Source organism: Cyanistes caeruleus, chromosome 15 (genome assembly GCF_971803275.1).
Source record: "Cyanistes caeruleus chromosome 15, bCyaCae1.hap1.1, whole genome shotgun sequence".
NCBI classification, from domain to species: Eukaryota; Metazoa; Chordata; class Aves; order Passeriformes; family Paridae; genus Cyanistes; species Cyanistes caeruleus.
In genome coordinates, this window is record NC_141715.1 from 17,174,352 (window position 1) to 17,180,801 (window position 6,450).

The window sequence follows — 6,450 nt, forward strand, 5'->3', positions numbered from 1 at the left end:
CAGACTGGGTGGATGAAATGGGCTGTGCCACAGCCCTGGGGTTTGGCAGCTTTGGTGCTTTGTGGGAATTGGGTTGGCAGCAGGAGGTTGGGGTAGGGACACCCCACTCTTACTGGGCCACAGAAAAGCTGGCTGCTGGTGGGGTAGGGACACCAGGAACCAGCCCAAGGCTGCTCATACACCCTGAGCCCTTTTAAATGCAGACACAGAAATTTGTGTTTCCCACCTTGCTGCTGAGCTGATTTTCCTTTCCAAATCTATCCCGACACTTACAGCTTTTATCAGGAATTTTTCTTTATTTGAGCAGGCTAAAGGTCAGAGCACAGCAATTGAAACAACACGGCCCTCCCAGCCATGGATGGATATTATACTTACCCTGTTATTTTGTAACAGTAAGAAAGAAAGCATCTGAGGTATTTTTGAAGCACGGAGTTTCCTGCGTGGTGGAAGGGGAGGAATTCTTTTGGTCGATGCAGTTTAATTGTGCCACAAAACACCAGAAAGCTGAGCTGCCATCCCTGGCCTCGCTGGGGAGGATACACCACCCCCTTCAGTGCCCTATAAACTTCTCTGCCCTGCTCGAAGCTCTCCAGTTCCTTCCTTGCTGCATTTTGGAAAACACTTTGCCAGTTACCCTTGATCTGCATCCAGCTGGGAGCCTGGGTGTCCCACAGAGGTGATCCAGCTCCCTGCAGGTGTTTGATCCCAGCTGTGGCCACCACAATTTGAGTGGCTGAGTCCCATCCAGGGGGGACTTTGCAGCTCCCTCTGAGCTGACCCAAATGTCTCTGTGTTGTAGGAGCCAGGTCCCCTTCTCCCAGCAAATCCTCCTTGCGTCCCCTGGCCCATGGAGACCCCAAAGTTTAGCCTCCAGCAGGACCCACGGTGCTGGCACGAGGGATGAGCCTGCTGGAATCAAAGGGCACTCAGAATGCCACAGAGCATTTACATTCAAAAGTCTCCAAAAGGTTTAGGATTTATCTCCTTGCTGGGAGGGAGCCTTATTAGTGGCTTTTGGGTACACCGCTCCTGAATAATGAGGACAATCCTGTCTCAGGAAGATAAATCCCAATATAATGATGCCATTGTCTTTCCTTATTATAACTCCCCGTCAGCCCCTCATTTAACTGCTGGTTTACCCAAAGATTGTGACTGGCTGCTTTAGCACAGGAAGATAATACAATATTTTTTAATTGCCACCCCATCTAAAATTAGCCCTTTCTTCTTTGGCTAATGAGCCACAGAGCAGCCCTTTGGGGTTCGAGTAAGGCCAGCTCCAGCTCCTCATCCTCATGGCTGTGCTGGATCTGCTTCTCCACATCCTGCAGGACATCACCTGACCCCCCCAGAGCAGAGGCTGCTCTGCTCCAATCCCTCCTTTCCTCCACCTGCCCGCTTGCAAAGGAACAGGAATCTTGGGGAAAGGTTTCTTTGGTTTCACAAATTCTCCTACAATTATCACATGAAAGAGAGTGGCTGAGAGAAACAACCTGAGGACAGAAATACTGCCTGGAAATGAATTTGGGAAAATATATTTCTGCTGTGACAGGTATGGGGAGTGCCAGAGCTGGACTAAACAGGCAGGAGGCTTGTGGGTCATTACGAGTTCGACACAGTTACCAGGGGATGCAAAGGCAGGCGGAGATGGATGCATTGTAAGAAGGTTTTCTGGAGATGATTTGAGCAATTTCAACTCACTGCCATGGTTGGGATCGACTTGAAAGTTTCCTAATGAATTTCTTTGTCAGGAGGAAATTGGGCTGTTGAGCAGAGGAATGTGCAGCATAGAAAAGCAGAGTTTTTTCTGTTGAAAATCCACCGGTGAAAAATCCAACTACAGCTAAAATTGCTGAACCTCTTGGTGTGGAGGCTCTGGGGGTGTCCCTGTGCCCCCGTGTCTGAGGGCAGGGTTTTGCAGGAGCTGCCTTGCTGCAGGCACAGGCAGGATGAGGTCATGGTGAGGACCTGGCAGCTTCTTAGAAGGAGAAGTTTGTCCTTAGGATGCAGAAGCAGCCTGGAGGCTCCTCCTGCCTCTTTTCCCCCATAATGTGAAGCTCTATGAATATTGTAATGAATATAGTTATGCCCTGAAAAAAAAAAGAAAACTCATTTATTTATGAGGTTATTTGATTTCCTCTGAAATGCCTCATCTAGCAGCCCCCTCCATTAGAAACCCTCCGAAGCCATGCAAGAAAAATACAAGGCTTATTATTTAAATTAATAAAGCAGCTGCAAATTTTTGCTGCATTTTAAAATATTACTATCGAAAATATTCCTCCATGGATCATTTTCTTGTGGTTTTCTTCCTGAACATTCCTAATTATGGCTATAATTAATTTTAACGAGTCATCCACCATCAATTCCATCATAACTTGCAAGTGTCCTGCAGCTGACTTTAAAAAAAAAATAAATTCAAAGCTTTGCCCTCCTCCGGCTGCCTCTGTAATGAAACCTGGGATTACTTAAGGAATTGGCACTTGGCCCCAGCGATGCAAAATTGCCTGGTCCTCAGTCAGAGCTGCTGCTGTCCAGTCCATGATGGATGGCATCATTCAGAGCTTTTATAGGCCCAGCGAAAGAGGCCAATCTGTCCGAACTGATAAATCTCAATCTTCTGCAATATTTCATGGTTCTACCAGACATATGGAGGGAGCCAACGTGACACTTCATTTTCCCAGGAAAACAGCTCCTCCAAGGCCAATGGCCAACACCAAACTCTGACCTCTGGGGAGGACAGCGGGAAGGTCTGGGTGGAGGTTGGAAAAGTCTGGATGGAGATTGAGAACGAGGCAGGGAAGGTCTGGATGGAGGTTGGGAAGTTCTGAATGGAGGTTGGAAAAGAGGCTGGGAAAGTCTGGATGGAGGTTGGAAAGGTCTGGATGGAGGAGGTGGATGGAGAAAGGTGGATCAGGGGGTGCTTTGGAGTCTCATCTCCATCTCCTGCACCATCAGACCTCCCTACCAGAAGATTCCAGATGCTTGTGGACACCTAAGGGCATTGGGAGCCCTCAGGGGGCACCTCAGACTGAACTTCACCCTGTTGTTCTTGTGAGAACAAGGAAAAAATTGAGCTACCTATAAAAAAGAGAATCTCTAAGCAGGGCTGGCAGGTGGGGAAAAGAGCCAGGTGGGAAAAAGAACCAGGTCTCTCTTTAATTCCTCTATCAATGTATTTCTGGCTTTCCTCTCCCTGGAATTCCTTTGTCTGTGTAAATCCATCCAGAGCTGGGCCACAGGGCTGGGGTTGTGACAGCAGAATTTGGGGTGTGTTCACGTCTACTCCCACAAATCCAGGCTTGGGCTATTGCCACTGGATGGGAAAATGAATTTTTCCTGCTGGGCTGTTGCTGTGATCCTGTGTGACCCTTGTTAGATCCCCTGCCAGCCAAGCTGGGGCTGCCTTGAAAATGGTGAAAATACTGAAGTGAGGTCTGGTTTTATCTCCTGGTGCCGCCCTGCCGATTCCCAGGCTGTGTTTGCAGAACACCGTGCCCAGCCAAAACGTTCCTGGATGTTTCCAAGTGATGTGCTGAGGTTTCTCTGCACCCTGTGCCATCATCCTGGGGAATGCTGCTCTCTCCTCTTGGGCTGTGCCTCTGGTACAGGCACCAACAGTCCCTGAAGAACAAATACCTGAGATAACATCAGGAAATCAGGAGTAAAAGGGGGCCAGAGCCATAATTTCACTTGAAATGCTTGATTCCCACAGCCTTTGGTGCCTGCTCAGATGCCCATCCCAGTGGCAGCGTACCTGGCTCCCGATCCCAGGGAAGAGCGTGCTTCAGCGTCCAGAGCAAGGAAAGCAGGGAGGAAGAGCTTTAGAAGCATTCAATTGACTGCAAAGCCCCTGAGAACATGAAATACACTCTCTGCGTACACAGGGTTTAGTGATGATAGCACGAATCTGGGGAAAAAAGCATTTCCTCTTTACTGCAGCTTGAAAGGGTGAAATCGAGGCTGACCAGCAGCCACCGCTTTATCCTGCAATTTACTGCTCTCACTCCCAGCCTGCCCCCGAGAGCCCGGCTCCCTTTGTACCATTTTTCTATTAGTGGGTTTTATTTGTGCCCAGAGCTTTGTACCTGCAGAGCCAAACCTGCCTTGGCTCCCGCCTGGGCAATGCTCCAAGCCCCGCTGAGCCTGGAGAGCTGCAGGACCTGGCGGGGTGGTGGGACCAAGAATTCTGCCAGGGTACAGTGCCTGGAGCAAGGTGGAGCCATGGGGGCTTGGCATTGCCCAGTCAGACCAGGAATAGCTCAAGGAAAGCAAATGGATCCAGCCGTGCCTCAGTTTCCCTCCCCATCCTGATTCACACCCCCAGCAGGCACCACAGGTTGAGGAGAGGTGTGAGAGGGTCAGAGACCTCTTGTTCTGGCCTGGCCACCCAGAAGGGCCCCTGCCAGCCCAGGGGACTCTGGGGCAATCCTGATTTTCACACAAGCTCTGTTTCCCAGCGGGCTCTGATGAGATTTGCTGGAGGTGCCAGATCTAGCTATTGTTTTCCAGCTCCTGCCTGGCCTGGGGTCTTCTGCAGCTTCCTCTGGCCTCATTCCCAGCCCTCCCAGTCCCCAGAGAATAAACCCAGTTAAAGTTGCCCTGTGCTTGGCTGAAGACATTTAATCACTGTCTGGACATGATGGAAATATGAGCTACTCCTGTGCCAGTCAGGACACGCTCTTCTTGCACAGACGAAGATGAGCAAGAAGCCATCCGAGCATGAAATAGTTGTCAGGCTTCCAGAGGGTCACAAGATATATGGATTATGAAGTAGAGACTCCCACAGATCTCAGATTATCAAACTCAAAGACTGCAGAAGATTGCTCCCATTGCAGGAATGCTGTCCTGAATTCAGAGCTGGGCTGGAGCACCAGCCCAGGGGCTGCTGGAGCCCTCGGGGCTCTGCTCACAAACTTTGGGTTCACCCCAAATTCAGCCATCCCTGCACAGAACTTCAGCATCAGAATCAGCTGGTGCCTGTCTCCAGCTCAGGGGGACAGGCAGGTTTGGGGTGTGGCTCTGCCCTGGGGAGCAAAGGCCACCCCCAGGTTAGAGCAGTCAGATACCGGGGATGAATACTCAGTCTGGGATGAAACTGGACACTTTGGGAACCAGAATGAGCAGGACTGGCAGCGTTAGGGTCAGTGGGAGCCATCCCGTGGGTGTGGATCAAGTAGAACAGGCAGTCACCACGGGTAACCTGGTGGAGCAGGGGAATCCCTGGGTGCCTGAGAAGCATCCAGGGGATGCTTCTGCTCCTGGAAGGACTCTGCTGTGCTCCTGAACCCCTTCCCAGAGCCACGGAGCTAACGAGGAGAGGCCACCACATGTGTTGGTGCCCAGAGGTGAGGAGGCTCCTTGGGATTTCTCTCTGCCTGTGGCTCTGAGCTGCACCTCAGTGCCCCATCCCCGTTTCCCCCAGCTTTCTCCAGGCTATGGGAGCTGCAGCTGAGGGTCACTCCCTGTTCTGGTGTGCCCCTGGCCAGGAGAGCTGTGCCTCCCTGAGCCCCTTTCCCCAGAGGAGCCACTGACACAGGCGGTGCTGTGCGGTGCCAGGGCTGCAGGAGCAGCCCACGGGCTCGGGGACCCAGGAGGTCCTTCCAGGCCCAGGTCACACCCCGGGGTCACCCTCGGGCACTGCCCATTGCAGATTTCAGGACAACAGCACAAAGGCTGCCTGTGAGCCAAGGAGCCAACAGAGAGCTGCAGGCACCTCTCCCTCCCCGTGTTTCTGCTCTGCCCCTGCTCTCTCCTCATCCTTCCAGCCCCAGCCCCGAGGATTTCCCCGGTGTGTCCTTACAGATCCCGGGCACTCACTGAACAGGGAGCAGAGCCGTGTGCCACCCTCAGCTCGGTGCACCACTGCTCATTCTGCCTTTCACCACCGCCCACCAGCCATCCCTCCCCAAAGCCCAGGCTCAGCCCAATTTGAATTAATTGCAAGAGTCAGACGTCAGCTGCTTTTATGTAACGCTCCCGTGTAATTCCATCTCCTCGTTTCCGCTCCCCCACTAATTTATTCACTCCAGGCTTCTTTAAATCAGCCCAGCCTTTTTTTCTTCTTCTTTCTCTTTTTTTTTTTTTCTTTTCTTTCCACAAGGTCTCTTTGTAAATCGTGTTCCTAATCCAAGGACTTGGCATTCCCTAGGTAGCCAGGGCGAGCAGGAGCAAGCCCCAGGGGACTGGAACAGCGGGGCAAGCGCCTTCTCATGGGTTTTGCTGTGCTGAGGCTGCCCATGATTCCCTCTTTCCCTAATTACTTCTATTTCAGTGTTTTCTTCTACTGCTTCAGTGAAGAGACAGGCTAGACTTTTCAAACTTACAGCATTGACATATATATTTTCTTTATTCTTTCCACTGATAAACTGTGAAGATTTGAAGTACAGTTATTGTTCTCCAATACAAAAAGATGAAGAATTACCCTGTGCACTTATTGATCTCCAGTAGGTCCAA

At 51.1% G+C, this 6,450-nt stretch overlaps 1 long non-coding RNA gene across 1 annotated transcript; it reads right to left on the reverse strand.

The window, feature by feature from the left end:
* Window positions 1-276: 276 nt before the first annotated feature.
* Window positions 277-5,932, reverse strand: LOC111935644 (uncharacterized). The gene is made up of 3 exons (XR_002867768.2): window positions 5,815-5,932; window positions 3,752-3,904; window positions 277-3,618 (listed from the first exon to the last, which is right to left on the reverse strand). It is a non-coding gene; the product is annotated as an uncharacterized LOC111935644 (long non-coding RNA).
* Window positions 5,933-6,450: the final 518 nt, after the last annotated feature.